This window comes from Hypanus sabinus, chromosome 9 (genome assembly GCF_030144855.1).
Source record: "Hypanus sabinus isolate sHypSab1 chromosome 9, sHypSab1.hap1, whole genome shotgun sequence".
NCBI classification, from domain to species: Eukaryota; Metazoa; Chordata; class Chondrichthyes; order Myliobatiformes; family Dasyatidae; genus Hypanus; species Hypanus sabinus.
Window position 1 is genome coordinate 109,071,586 of NC_082714.1, and position 15,455 is coordinate 109,087,040.

The 15,455-nt window shown below is 46.5% G+C and overlaps 1 long non-coding RNA gene across 1 annotated transcript; it reads right to left on the reverse strand.

The window, feature by feature from the left end:
• Positions 1-2,727: 2,727 nt before the first annotated feature.
• LOC132398894 (uncharacterized) lies at positions 2,728-9,903 on the reverse strand. The gene is made up of 3 exons (XR_009513834.1): positions 9,810-9,903; positions 6,607-6,663; positions 2,728-3,278 (listed from the first exon to the last, which is right to left on the reverse strand). It is a non-coding gene; the product is annotated as an uncharacterized LOC132398894 (long non-coding RNA).
• Between the last annotated feature and the right edge of the window lie 5,552 nt (positions 9,904-15,455).

Consider the following 15,455-nt stretch of genomic DNA (forward strand, 5'->3'; position numbering starts at 1 on the left):
AGACTGTCACACACAGACAACTTCCTCCGGGAGCAGCGAGTGAGACTGTCACACTCAGACACCTTCCTCCGGGAGCAGCCAGGGAGACAGTCACACACAGACACCTTCCTCCAGGAGCAGCGAGTGAGACTGTCACACACAGACACCTTCCTCCGTGAGCAGCGAGTGAGACTGTCACACACAGACACCTTCCTCCTGGAGCAGCCAGGGAGACAGTCACACACAGACACCTTCCTCTGGGAGCAGCGAGTGAGACTGTCACACACAGACACCTTCCTCCGGGAGCAGCCAGGGAGATTGTCACACACAGACACCGTCCTCCGGGATCAGCCAGGGAGACAGTCACACACAGACACCTTCCTCCGGGAGCAGCGAGTGAGACTGTCACACACAGACACCTTCATCCGGGAGCAGCCAGGGAGACTGTCACACACAGACACCTTCCTCCGGGAGCAGCGAGTGAGACTGTCACACACAGACACCTTCCTCCGTGAGCAGCCAGGGAGATTGTCACACACAGACACCTTCCTCCGGGATCTGCCAGGGAGATGTTCACACACAGACACCTTCCTCCGGGAGCAGCCAGGGAGACTGTCACACACAGACAACTTCCTCCGGGAGCTGCGAGTGAGACTGTCACACACAGACACCTTCCTCCGTGAGCAGCGATTGAGACTGTCACACACAGACACCTTCCTCCGGGAGCTGCGAGTGAGACTGTCACACACAGACACCTTCCTCCGGGAGCAGCGAGTGAGACTGTCACACACAGACACCTTCCTCCGGGAGCAGCCAGGGAGATTGTCACACACAGACACCATTCTCCGGGATCAGCCAGGGAGATGTTCACACACAGACACCTTCCTCCGGGAGCAGCGAGTGAGACTGGCACACACAGACACATACCTCCGGGAGCTGCGAGTGAGACTGTCACACAGACACCTTCCTCCGGGAGCAACCAGGGAGACTGTCACATACAGACACCTTCCTCCGGGAGCAGAGAGTGAGACTGTCACACACAGACACCTTCCTCCAGGAGCAGCCAGGGAGAGAGTCACACACAGACACATTCCTCCGGGAGCAGCCAGGGGGACTGTCACACAGAGACACCTTCCTCCGGGAGCAGCCGGTCAGACTGTCACAGACAGACACCTTCTGCTGGGAACTGCGACAAAGATGGAGTCACACAGACACGTTCCTCAGAGAGCAGCCAGATAGACTATCACAGACGACTTCCTCTGGGAGTAGCGATTGAGACTGTCACCAACAGACACCTTCTCCCTGGAGCAGCGAGAGGCTGGTAGAAGATGCTGAACACCCGCTCGTCTTGCACTACCGCCTTCATTATTTTAATCTTCCTGCACGCATGAGTTGTTGAGATCCTCGTGAAATGGGGTCTGTCATGGTCTCGCATGGTCAGCAGGCCGAAGGTGCATGCCGCATGGAAACCCTCAGATTGCTCAACTCGTTTGAAAGCACACCAGCAAAAATGCAGATCATACGGTCCAGCAGTAGCAGAACCAGACTTGAAAGAAATAGATTTAAAAGGAGTGAAAGAAGTAATTTCCTGAACCACCTGGAGATATCACCCTTGGTCGCATTGCACACCGGCGCCATCTTACTCCGGAAGTTTGTTGATCTTATTTATAATAAAGAAGGTTGCCTCAGGTTACAGTTCGGGAAATGACTGAGGAATGGCAATTGTGTTTCAATACTAGCAAATGTGAGGAGATGCAGTTTGTAATGTCAAACCAGCATTGGACTCACAGTGGGAACGGTAGAGCTGTAGGGACTGGAATTGAAGAAAGGAAGCTGTGAGTACAACAGCATTGTTTATTGAAAGTGGCATCACAGGTACATTCTGGTGAAAGAGATGCTTCGCAAGCTCCCCTTCAACAGTTAGTGCAATGAGTGTTCAAATAGGACATTACGTTGTAGTTATATTCACTGAGCGGCCACTTTATTAGGTACCTTTTTAAGTGGCCACTGAGTTTATGCTGCAGCCCATCCACTTCAAAGTTTGACATGTTGTGCATTCAAGGATGCTGTTCTGCACTCAGCTGTTTTAATGCGAGGTTATTTGAGTTACTGTGGAATGCTCTGCCACAGTCTGCGGTAGAGGCCAAGTTTGTGGGTATATTTAAAGCAGAAGTTGATCATTTCCTCACCAGTCAGGGCATCAAAGGATATGGTGAAAAGGCAGGTGTAAGGGGTTGAGTGGGATCCGGGATCAGCCATGATGGAATAGCAGAGCAGACTCATTGGGCTGAATGGCTTAATTCTGCTCCTATGTCTTATGGTCACCTTCTTGTGGGCTTGACCAGTCTAATTATTCTCCTTTAATCTCTCTCAATCTACCCTGTCCAGCATCAACAACCATTGACCACATTCTTCCGCATTCTGATGTTTGGTCTGAATAACAACTGAACCTCTTGACCATGTTTGCACGCTCTTCTGCACTGAGTTGCTGTCACATGATAGGCTGATTAGATAACTGCATTAATGAGCAGGTGTACAGGCATATCTAATAAAGTGGCCACTGAGTGTAAGTCAATGATGAGGCCACACTTGAGCGCTGAGCGCAGTTTTCATCACTGTGTTACAGGGAAAATGTGGCTAAATTGGAAAGAGTGCAGAGCTTTATGAAGATGTTGCCAGGACTAGAAGGCCTGGATTCCAGGGGGAGATAGACCAGGCTGGGTCTTTACTCCTTGGAAGGTAGGAAAATAAGAGGTGGCCTTGTAGAAGTGTTTACGATTATGAGAGGTATAGATCAGGTGGATGGTGGCAGTCTTTTCCTCAGTGTGGGGCAGGCCAAAACTAGAAGGTGTAGGTTTAGGGTGAGCAGGGAAAGAATTTAAACAGGATATGGAATGAATTGCCAAAGGAAGTGGTTGAGGCAGGTACAATAGGATCATTTAAGACATACTCGGGCGGGTTCATGGAGGACGGGCCTTAGAGGAATATGAGCTGCACACAGGAAATCAGTTCTCGCTGGCTGGTATGGACTGGTCACCAAAGGGTCTGTATCTGTGCTGTATTGCTCTGTGACTCTAATCCAGTTCAGAGACCCTTTATCACAACTAATGCAGTGGAGTGGTCCATTCACCTCTTAATGTGACTCTTAATGAGAGCACCCTGAGCAACTGCATCACTGCCTGGTTCAGAAATTGCACCATCTCGGATCGCAAGACCCTGCAGCGGATAGTGAGGTCAGCTGAGAAGATCATCGGGGTCTCTCTTCCCGCCATCACGGACATTTACACTACACACTGCATCTGCAAAGGAAACAGCATTATGAAGGACCCCACACATCCCTCATACAATCTCTTCTCTCTCCTGCTGTCTAGGAAAAGGCTCCGAAGCATTCAGGCTCTCACGACCAGACTATGTAACAGTTTCTTCCCCCAAGCTATCAGATTCCTCTATACTCAAAGCCTGGACTGACACCTTGCCCTACTGTCCTGTTTATTATTTATTGTAATGCCTGCACTGTTTTTGTGCACTTTATGCAGTCCAGTGTAGGTCTGTAGTCTAGTGTAGCTTTCAGTGTTTTTTTTAAATTACATAGTTCAGTCTAGTTTTTTGTACTGTGTCATGTAACACCATGGTCCTGAAAAACATTGTCTCATTTTTATTATGCACTGTACCAGGAGTTATGGTCGAAATGACAATAAAAGTTGACTTGATCACAACTAATGCAGTGGAATTGTCCATCTGCTTCTTTTAGTGCGAAACCAAGTCAGCAAGGCAACCTTACCTGCTCAGGGAGGAGGACCTTTGTGGAGCATCTATTAGTCTTTGAAATATTTTGCTGTAGGATATTTTACCCTGACCTCGGAGGACACAAGGGCCCATGGTCTACTCTGACATCTACGACTTGGCCGCTGCTACAATGCAGCACTGTCCCAGCCAGATGTCCTACTGAGTCTGTGCCTTCCTGTATTGAGATCTTCATGCAGACAAAGCCAGACTCGAGACTAAGGTAGAAAGTAACAGAGGATTTACTTGAAGAACACAACAGCAGAACAACAAATGACTCAGAGTGTACTTCCTCGAAAGGAGTAGAGTACACAGAATGTTCATTCACTTGGAGCCCAAATTCAGGACTTAGCGATGAACACTAGTCATGGTGAACTTAAATAGTGCATCTACCACAAGAACCCATGCTCATCAAGATCAATAAACTAAAAACAGGATGCATGAGGAACCCACATTCAAAAAGCAAGTAATACAAAAAACACAAGGAAAGCTTAACGACTAAACCAGTCACTTAACAAGTTCTAGTTAAAGCAAATCAGTGATGGTCAGGTGAGTCAGAGCACTGAGACATGGTGCTCTCCAGCACCCTGCACTGGTCAGAAGAGTTCATGACACTTCCCTGAAGCACTGATTTTGTGGCGAATGTTGCTGGCTAATATTCCACCCCTCGACAACCAGGAGTCAGTCCCAGGAAAACCACAGAGTGGCGGGTAAAGCTCAGCACATCACGGAAACCCTACCTCTCCTACATGGGACTTTGTCTACAGTTCCCACTACCTCACTTGAGATATCACTTGAAGATATCCTCAATGGAGTCTTTAAGAAACTGCAGAGAGTAGTGGACATCGCTTAGCACATCATGAGCTCTGACTATACTCACTACCTCTGTAAACAGCCAGCATAATCAAAAACCCTTTCTACTCCAGAGATTCTCTCTTCTTCCCCTTTCATCGTGCAGAGTACAGCAAAGCCTGAAAGCATGTACTACTAGGTTCAAGGAAGCTCCTACCCCACTGTTGTAACACTATTGAATGCTTCCCTAGTATGTTAAGAATAGACTCTTGACCTTACAATCTACCTTGTTATAACTTTGTACAGTATCTTATTGTCTTAAACAAGACATTCCTGCAGATGCTGGAAAACTTGCTGAAAGTTGCTGAAATGATGAAAGTAACGCAAACAAAACGTTGGAGGAACTCAGCAAGTGAGGCAGCATCCTTGGAGGGAAATAAATAGCTGACATCTTGGCCTGAAACACCATCTGTTTATCTCTCTCCAAGGATGCTGCTTGACTTTCTGAGTTTCTCCGGCATTTTCTGTGTCCAACTTATTATCTGTCTGTGCTGCACTCTGTCTGTAACTGTAACACCTTATTCTGAGTTCTGTAATCATTTTACTTTGTTCTACTTCAATGCACCGTGTAATGATTTGATCTTGCTGAACAGTATGCATGACAAGTTTTTCTCTGCATCTTTGCACATATGACAATAATACGAGTTTAAAAGATGATCCTCGACTTCTCTTTCCACTGAAACTCGGAAAACCTCCTGGAGTGGACCCTTATTCTGGGAAGAATGTCAGTGCAGGAGGGCTTTGGATAAAGCCATGGTTCATCACAGACTCTGCATTCCCTTGACTGATGGCTAAATTGCCATTGCATTAATCTCATTGCTCAGCACCAGAGGATGGGCCTTTCAGTAGTGCCTGGCTGTCTGTCAAGTGCTTCCCAGGGAGTTGTTCTTTATCACAGCCACATCTGTAAAAGGGTATTAAAAGTTTACATTGCAAACACATCAGGGTGAAAGGAGCAGGGGTGTGGCTCTGTACATCTCTCCGGCTCCCTGCATCTAACTAAGTGGTCCTTGGTGCAAGAGAAGCGTTGGCTTGTTTCCTAGAGTATCAAAAGTTTTTACCTGGTCCTAACCCCCTATTCCTGGCTTCCAACTTGGAAGTTCAGCACATGGAATTGAAGAAAGCTTTAGAGAGTCTGCTGTAGAACTGACAAAGCTCATTCAGGCAAGTCATTGGTTGTTGTATTGAGGGGAGAGAGTATATAAGAATAGAATTAGAGTTATGCTAGGCCTAGAGCTCTTTCCCTGGCCCATTATATTTTGGTGGTAATCCCTGTAGATTCCATTGGACCCATTGACTTTTATCAGGTCAGGTTAAAAGCTTTGCCAAGGTACTTTGAACCAGAGCCCAAAGTGCCCGATGTAGACCTAATATACTGAGGTGGGCACCACTAACTGCCTTTGAATAATCTCAGTGCATACGATGAGACAGTTCCGTAGTGACAGGCTGGAGAGCTCCATATTTCTGATCATGATTCAGGAGAGGACTCTGGGGAAGAAGTGTCATTTGGAGAGCAAGGAGCTTCCATGTGCTCATGACCTTGATGGTCCAGGCAAGGTTTGGGACTTGACGGTGCACCTTATGAAAAGTTTTATCTGCTACTCTGGATCATTTTACAGCATAATGCAACTCGATTACAAACTCTTCGATATCATCCCTTCTGCCACCAGTGATAAAAGCACGTGCAACAAGAGCCCCCAGGCAGCGTGGATAATTAATAATTATACCCATAATTAACCTTGGTCAGGGTCTCGCTCCCCTCACTGAAACAAGAAAATTCCCACAGCAAAATATTGAAATCGTAACCAAAATCAAGTCCTTTGGCTTCCTGAAAAGGAAGGAACAATTGCTGACATTATTAGAGACGCAACAGCAGAGTACAGCAGAACTTCTCCTGCATGTTTATGTGGGTCAACTCAGAGTGGACTTTAAACCTCCTATTAGAAGTGTGTGAGCTATACACAGTTGACACTGGCGGATGGACAGGCTCACCTCCATGACATTCCAAAATGTCTGATATCCAACATGGCACACTTGAAAGTCAGGCACCTGTGGAGAGAGAAACAATAAATATTTCAGTTTGACTTGCCATATTTTTTCCTTTGGACTTACGCTGCCCCTTCACCTGGTCAGTGGTTTCTGTTTCTCCCCTTTGTTTGTGACGCAGGGTTGACCAATTCTCCCTTTCACAGCTGCATGAGCTTCATAGTGAATGGAAGGTCACTGACGTAAAGCAACACACACACAATCTGGGGGAACTCAGCAGGTCTGGAGGGAAAGGTGCAATTGATATTTGGGCCAAGGTGCTTTTCAGGACTGGAAATGAAGGGGGCAGAAGTCAGAATAAGGAGGTGGAAGAGGAAGGAGTACAGGCTGAAAGATCCCAACCCCTTCCCTTTAGTCCGTGGTCCACTGTCCTTCTCCTTCAGCTCTTTACCTCCCAACTCCTCACCATCACCCCTCCCCCCACCTGCTCTTGTCGATCACCTGCCAGATTATACTCCTACTGCTGGTTGCAGGTCCGTAAGTCATTGTGAGTCAGGAGTTCTGTCAGAATGCAACATGTATTTTCCAACCTCTGACTCCTAGACCAAAGGTAACCCTCTCACCCTCTGAGGGGCTGGCATCAGCCAGAGTGATTGCAAAGGGTATCAGATACCGTCCACAGCACAATGTGACATGTTTTAGAAGGACCTCAGCTGTTACATACTTCTACCAGTTGCTTGCCCACTCACTGTTAGAGTACCGAGTCCCACACTGGACCCTCACTGTCAGAGTACCGAGCCCTACACTGGATCCTCACTGTCAGAGTACGGAACCCTACACTGGATCCTCACTATCAGAGTACGGAACCCAAACACTGGATCCTCACTGTCAGAGTACCGAGCCCTACACTGGACCCTCACTGTTAGAGTACCGAGTCTCACATTGGACCCTCACTGTTAGAGTACCGAGCCCTACACTGGACCCTCACTGTCAGAGTACCGAGCCCTACACTGGATCCTCACTGTCAGAGTACGGAACCCTACACTGGATCCTCACTATCAGAGTACGGAACCCAAACACTGGATCCTCACTGTCAGAGTACCGAGCCCTACACTGGATCCTCACTGTCAGAGTACCGAGTCCCACACTGGACCCTCACTGTCAGAGTACCGAGCCCTACACTGGATCCTCACTGTCAGAGTACGGAACCCAAACACTGGATCCTCACTGTCAGAGTACGGAACCCAAACACTGGATCCTCACTGTCAGAGTACGGAACCCAAACACTGGACCCTCACTGTCAGAGTACGGAACCCAAACACTGGACCCTCACTGTCAGAGTACCGAGCCCTACACTGGATCCTCACTGTCCGAGTACAGAACCCAAACACTGGATCCTCACTGTCAGAGTACCAAGCCCTACACTGGATCCTCACTGTCCGAGTACCAGGCCCTACACTGGATCCTCACTGTCAGAGTACCAAGCCCTACACTGGATCCTCACTGTCAGAGTACGGAACCCAAACACTGGACCCTCACTGTCAGAGTACCGAGCCCTACACTGGACCCTCACTGTCAGAGTACCGAGCCCTACACTGGACCCTCACTGTCAGAGTACCGAGCCCTACACTGGACCCTCACTGTCAGAGTACCGAGCCCTACACTGGACCCTCACTGTCAGAGTACCGAGCCCTACACTGGATCCTCACTGTCAGAGTACCAAGCCCCACACTGGATCCTCACTGTCAGAGTACCAAGCCCCACACTGGATCCTCACTGTCAGAGTACCAAGCCCCACACTGGGTCCTCACTGTCAGAGTACCAAGCCCCACACTGGGTCCTCACTGTCAGAGTACCAAGCCCCACACTGGGTCCTCACTGTCAGAGTACTGAGTGGCCTCACACCAGATCCTCACTGTCAGAGTACCAAGCCCTACACTGGATCATCACCGTCAGAGTACCAAGCCTCACACTGGATCCTAACAGTCAGAGTACTGACACCACACTGGATCCTAACAGTCAGAGTACTGAGGTCACCACATACTGGATCCCCACTGTCAGAGTACTGAGACCCACACTAAGCCCTCACTGTTAGAACAATAAGTGGCACACTGTTCTGACAAGAAAAGAACAGAATTGTAAAAGGTTCCACTGAATTACAGTGCTGCCAATCATATCTAATACTTTACTAGGTACAGGTGATACTTAATAAAATGGCCACTGAGTTTAGAATGGATCAATGCCAACACTCCCAATTGAACTCTTAATTCCGAATCCAACTCTCACCTGCTGCATTTACATTCTTTGATGACATCATTGGGTTTGTAACCAGGTCAGAACATCACAGATGAATGTACACATCACCTTCATAAATGGGGAACTTGCAAATCATTAACACAAGATATTGTGCAGATGCTGGAAATCATGAACAACACACAAAGCTGCTTACTCTGCTTACTGTTCCCTTCAGTTCCAGTCCGGATGAAGGGCCTCGTTCTGAAAAGCTAACTGTTCATTTCCCTCCATAGATGCTGCCTGACCTGCTGAATTGTGTGTGTGTGTTGTTAAAAGGAGCCTGGATAAGATTGTGGCTGTTCAATCCAAACTGTAGAGAGCTTAGGAAGTTTCATTCCTTCATGTGTCAACAGAGGAATAACAAGGTTACACAAAGCCCCTCATAACCCTCTTCAATGTCAAGAGAGCTTGACACAGACACAGGGATCATGACTGTACTGCCTCCACAGAATGGTGATAATAATTCGACATGCAGCACATCGAGATGCACTGAGATTGGTAATTATGAGCTTTCCCTTGTTCAGTGTGCTACACCCTGCAGACCAGATACTTCCATGCTACTTTCTCAATTTCAGAAGCACATTTTCTATTGTTTTCAGAGGTAGAGAGCTTGAATCACCTCACATTTGCTTTGTATGCTCAAATCACAGGAAAAACTACTTAAAACAAGAGTATATTGCACTAATAATCACTTTCCTTTGAAATAATACCCCACCGAGAAACTGGACCAGGCACTTACATAAAATAGGATAAAGTCATTCAGCCCCTTAAATCTATTCCAACGTTTGTCTCCATCATGACCGACCTTTCCACCATTTTCCTGCTCTGCCCCCTCAGCCCCCGATTCCTGAAATCTATCCATCCCCACATTAAATGCAGTCAGTGATTGTGCCTTGAGCAGCCGCCCATCAGACCTGATGTGCATGTAGATGCCTTCTGTCGACGTCCCAAACATGTCCTTCAATAACAGAAGAAGATGCTGAATAATGTTGGGGCCATCACGCATCCTTGTTTGACTCCACTACAAATAGCGAAGGGTTCTGATGAGCTGCCATCATACTGAACAGTAGCCCTCATGTCATCATGGAATGACTTGATGATACTCAGGAGTTTCGGGGGACAGCCGATCTTGAGGAGAATCTGAAAGAGCCCATCCCTGCTGACAAGGTCGAATGCCTTGGTCAAGTCGATGAAAGCAACAGAGGAGTTTCTGTTGTTCCTTGTACTTCTGGAGTTGACAGAGTGAGAAAATCATGTCGACAGTTGACCTCCTCGCGCGAAAACCACATTGGGACTCAGGGCAGACCCGTTCTGCCACAGTTTGTAGACCCTGCGCACCTGAGAGCAAGAACAAAGGTGCGAAAGATGTTAGTACGTGATGTGCTCTTTGCCAATGATGCTGCAATAACCTTGCTCACCAAACAGCAACTACAAACTCTCGTGGACCTCTTCTCTAAGGCATGCAAGGACTTCAGGCTTACCATAAGCCTAAAGAAAACAAATGTCCTTGCCCAGAACGTAGTGGAGACACCAGTCATTACCATCGACAATTAGGGTCTAGAAGTGGTCCACGAGTTCACATACTTGGGGTCGACCATTAGCGAAACTCTCTCCCTCAATGCTGAAATCAATAGGTGTTTCAGCAAAGCAACGTCAATCCTTGCTCGACTCTCCTCACAGGTCTGGGAGAATCCGACACTCGCTATAAAGACCAAGACTGTCGTGTACATTGCATGCGTTATCAGCGCCCTCCTGTATGGTAGCGAGACTTGGACCATCTACTCCAAACAGGAGAGGAAACTCAATAGTTTTCACCTGCACAGCCTTTGCCACATCCTCGGCATCACCTGGAGAGACAAAGTCCCAAACTCTGAGGTCCTCTCCAGCGCTGGACTTCCCACGATGTTCACGCTTTTAAGACAGTGCAGACTGTGCTGGCTGGGCCATGTCCGTCATATGAAGGATGGCAGACTGCCAAAGGACATCCTCTCCGGAGAACTAGCAACAGGCAAGGGAAATGTTGGTAGACCCCAGCTTCACTTCAAGGACCTCTGCAAGTGTGACATGAAAGCCTTAAAAGTCAACACAGAGTGCTGGGAGGACACAGCTTCTTTAGCTCTACAGTTCTTTCATGCTTATCCCCTCCCCCTTTTATCTTTCCTTAGATTGGTTTTCCACCTGGCACCTCTAGGCCCTACCCCCTCCCCTCTCTATTACTGGGCTTCGGCCCTCTCTTCCCCCCATTCATGATGAAGGGTCTCGACACGAAATGTCGGCTACTCTTTTCTCACGGATGCTGCCTGACCTGCTGAGTTCTTCCAGCGTTGCGTACGTATTCTTTGATCCACAGCACCTGCAGTTGTATTTTTGTGAGCCGAGTGTGTAAGCCTCCTCCTGCCAGTGCAGAGCCTCTCCACCACCAAGACGCCCACAGTACCTCCTTGGGGCCACACACACGCGGAATGTGCCTCTTACAGCACCTTTGAGAGGAGAGGACCAAAGGTTAATCTCTAATTAATTTTTCTTCACATTAGTACTATATAGCCTACATATCCTGAGAATGCGACCCCAGTTTCTCAACTCTTAAGCCAAAGAGAAACACTCTCTCTGTTGAGCTCTGTAAGAGTTGTGTAGGTCTCAACAGAGTCACCTCTTATTCTTCTAAGCCCTCGGTATGACAGATCTAGTCCATTGTTCCCTCTAATTTGTAATAACCGCTGAGCAGAAAAATCTTATGCTGTGCAAATTTACCGAATACCAACAATATGTGCGCACTGAATTTTTAAGATCAAGGGTTCAAAGATCCAATTTAATGTCACAAATGTATACAACATGCATCCTGAAATGCTTTTTCTTCACAAAACATCCATGAAAACAGAAGAGTGCCCCAAAGAATGAAAGACAGTTAAATGTTAGAACCTCAAAGTCCTCACCCCAAGCTCCCCTCCCTCACATGAATAAGTGGCAGCAAGCAACAATCCCCCCTCCCCGCCGGCAATAAAAAGCACTGGCACCCGCCACTGAGCACTCAAAAATGAGCAAAGCAACAGCAAAGACAGATTTGTAGTTACCCCAAAGACTTTGCATTTCACCCGGTATACGACATACTGCAGGCTCTCTCTCTCTCTCTCTCTCCCTAATGAAAGAAGGTGGTGTCTGCGTTTTCACTGGTTTACGATGTTAAAAGTCCACTGTGTCACTTTTCTCGAGCTCTGTGCCTGAAGGTCTTGGGTCTCCAGGCACACAATCAGGGCTCAAAGTATTCTAAAGATTATAAGCAATTCTCTTTTAAATGAAGTAGCAGTTCTTTTGCGCTTCACACCCTTTGTTTCTTTGGAATTTAACAATAATTCCAATAATTTAATAATTTCTTCAATAAAAGCAGTATAAATAAGCCAGTTCTAAAATCTGCAGACAAATCATTGCAAGCTCCACATTGTCAACACCGTTCGCATCAGAAACCAGAAAAGGAAATGTGATTGTGTACGATCGTGAAATATACTGAACATGCCAACGAGGTAGAAGGTGGCAACCTTTTGTTCAGAGTTTAAATCCCTTTGTGCACCAGTAGCAAAAGATGTGTGTGCATGTGCACACTTTAGAGGAAACATTGATCTAGCCCACTCAGTCACTACTCCCATCAGATACCTGTCACTCCTGAATGGTGATTATCGTGAATCTTCACTCATCTGCTCTTGTAACAGGTAACTCTTATATGAACGAGTCCAAATTGTACACAACACTCAGGGTGTGGTCTCACCTAGACCTTTTATATTGGAGTAAGTTAGCCTTCCACTGTGCTCAAATCCTCTTGTACTTTTGCTAATATAGCAATTGTCTTCTGAATTGCTTGCTATACCTCTCAATGTATTGGCTCTCAATGGCTTGCGTACAAGAACAACTAGGTCCCTTTGAATATCAATGTTGCCAAATTTCTCACCATTTGTAATATACAGCACACAATATGTCTATTTTTCCCTCTACTGAAGTGAATAACTTCAACTTTTTCTATTTTGGACTCCATCTGCCATGTGGTTACCCACTCATATCCTCTTGAAGTCTTTTTGTGTCTTCACTGCTGCTCACATTTCCCTCTTACTTTTGTGTCAGCAACAAAGTTGGGAATGTTCCATATGGTCCCATCAGCCAAGTCACCAACTTGGATTGAGAATAGCTGGGATCCAATCACCAATTTCTCCACCACGCAACTAGTACACTACCTCCAACTCCTCGTGCTTTAATCCCGCTGTCTGGCTTTCTGGGAGCGTCACCATTTTCCAAGTTGTTCACCAACCGAGAAACATATTTCTTCTTCTTCATCATCATCATCTGGACCCTTAGACTTCCTTCCTGACAATTCACTGGGGGTCCTTTTCCAAATGGAATGCTGCAGTGTAAGGCTCTGATTCGCCACTGCCTTATCAAAGGCAATTAAAGATGGACTACCACACCCTAAAATGAAAATAAGATAGATTTAGGCTCTACTGACTAAAATGCCCCCTCCCTGCCCAGTGATCAAATAACCATCGGCATTTTTGAAACACTTTTCCTGCACCTGTCATCTCTCCTGCCTTGTGAATTATTACCTATAGTCTAATTGATTATGCTCTCCTCTCACTTGGTTTGGACTCCAGATGTGGCTTCTATCCAGATGACAATGCCTAAGTGCATAAGCTAAAGTTTTATGTTAGTCAACTGTATAACTGACTGATGCTTAGGAGGAGAAATCACAACTGATTGAGAGCCATCACTGACATTCTTTTGCGAGTCTGCGGTGAGGTTCATACTGCTTATGAAAGTATAATGGTTGACAAAAGAGCTATATATGTACCATATATAAAAAACAGATTAGCCCTTTGAACACCTACCAGCTACTTGTGTGTTATATTTAGATACTGGAGATTGGACAATGGGGAATTTTCTCAATAATCATTAACTCTCTAACCCATTCAGTTATATTTAGGACATGAAACTGCACTAACCCAGATTTCTGCTGCAGCTCTCCTCAGCCTTTGCTAATGATGAGAAAATGAGATGTTTGTGCTACATGGATTGGGAGAATGAACTGGATGGTGGTGTCAGTGCCCCTTAGTTACAGGTGGGGAAGGGGTAGGGAGCCTCACAAAGGTACATCCTGCTGATTACTATCCATTGCTTTTGTAGATAGATACAGGGCACACATGTAGCCCAGCTCCACTAAATCCACTGATGGCATGCAACAATATAGACAAAGAGCAATCAATATTTCATTGACTGGCACTGCAAAGAAATACAGAACTTAAAAAGTCCCCAAGAGGCTCAGCGTGGTAGATTTAAGGATTAAGTTTCCTATGACTGGGGCCACAATCTTAAAATAACTGGCCATTCAGAACAGGGATGGGAAGAAATTTCTTCATTCAGAGACAGTGAACTCTTGGGATTTTCTACACAAACAGCTGAGGAGGTCTGGGCTCTGAGAACATTCATAGTCCCTGTCCAACCAATCCTGCCAATTCATGGTGCACTCAAGCCTAAACATTGTCACTGTAGGCCTTTGTTCACTTGTCCCTTACTTGTTCACAGTTCAACTACCTCCCCCTCATCCCCTCCCCCACTCTATCCTGCAGCAGTATGCAAACATAAAAAAATAGAAGCAGGGCTAAACCATTCATCTCCTCGTACCTTCTCCACCATTCAATACTGTCATGGCTGATCTTTCACTTCAGTCCCAACTATTCAAAAAACTCCAATGACCTTTATCCTGAATGTACTTGGTGTCCAAACCTGCACTGCCCTCTGTGTAGAGAATCCCAAAAATTCACCAGCTCTGAATGAAGAAATTTCTTCACATTCTTGTCCTGTCTCAGGCCCTGATAGTGTATCTAGTAGGGCACTGAAAACATGTTGCCAGCAACTGCTAGGAGTGGTCAAGGGCATCTTCAATCTCTCACTGCTACAGTTGGAGGTTCCCACCTGCTTCAAAGGGGTGATGATCATACCAGAGTCACAACCACGGATTCAGCAGCGCAGTAGATACAGCAATGGTGCTTGTGTATTTACACATGTCAGCTAATTATTATTTAATCGTGATAGTATTGAACTCCATACTTGTCGTCGTAGTGCTTATCAAGACTTGGACAGAGCACAGCAACGTTTTGCTGCCTGTTTGCTTTTGGCCTTCCTTGAGAAATTGGACTTTTGAAGACTAACGGTATTCATTTAATGTTTAGATGCTCTTTTCAGCCGCAGTGTAGGCTTCGTTTCCCACTTGAGAGTTTTAGTTAATGGCCCTGTTTGGCCTAGCATTTATTGTTTATTTTCCCTTTAACACTGTTCGCAATCAACCTGCTTCAGTGTCTCTTACTCCGCACTTGGGCCATATCCGAAACTGGTAACAGCCAGTATCCAAGGAGAGCAGGGCGAGCTGCCTCACTGACTATTGCCCAGTTGTACTCACACATCTACTGTGATGAAGTGCTTTGAGAGGCTGACCAGAATCAACTCCTACCTTAGCAAGGACCTGGATTTGCAGCTATTTGCCTGCCACCACAATAGATCTACAGCGGATGCAATCTCACTGG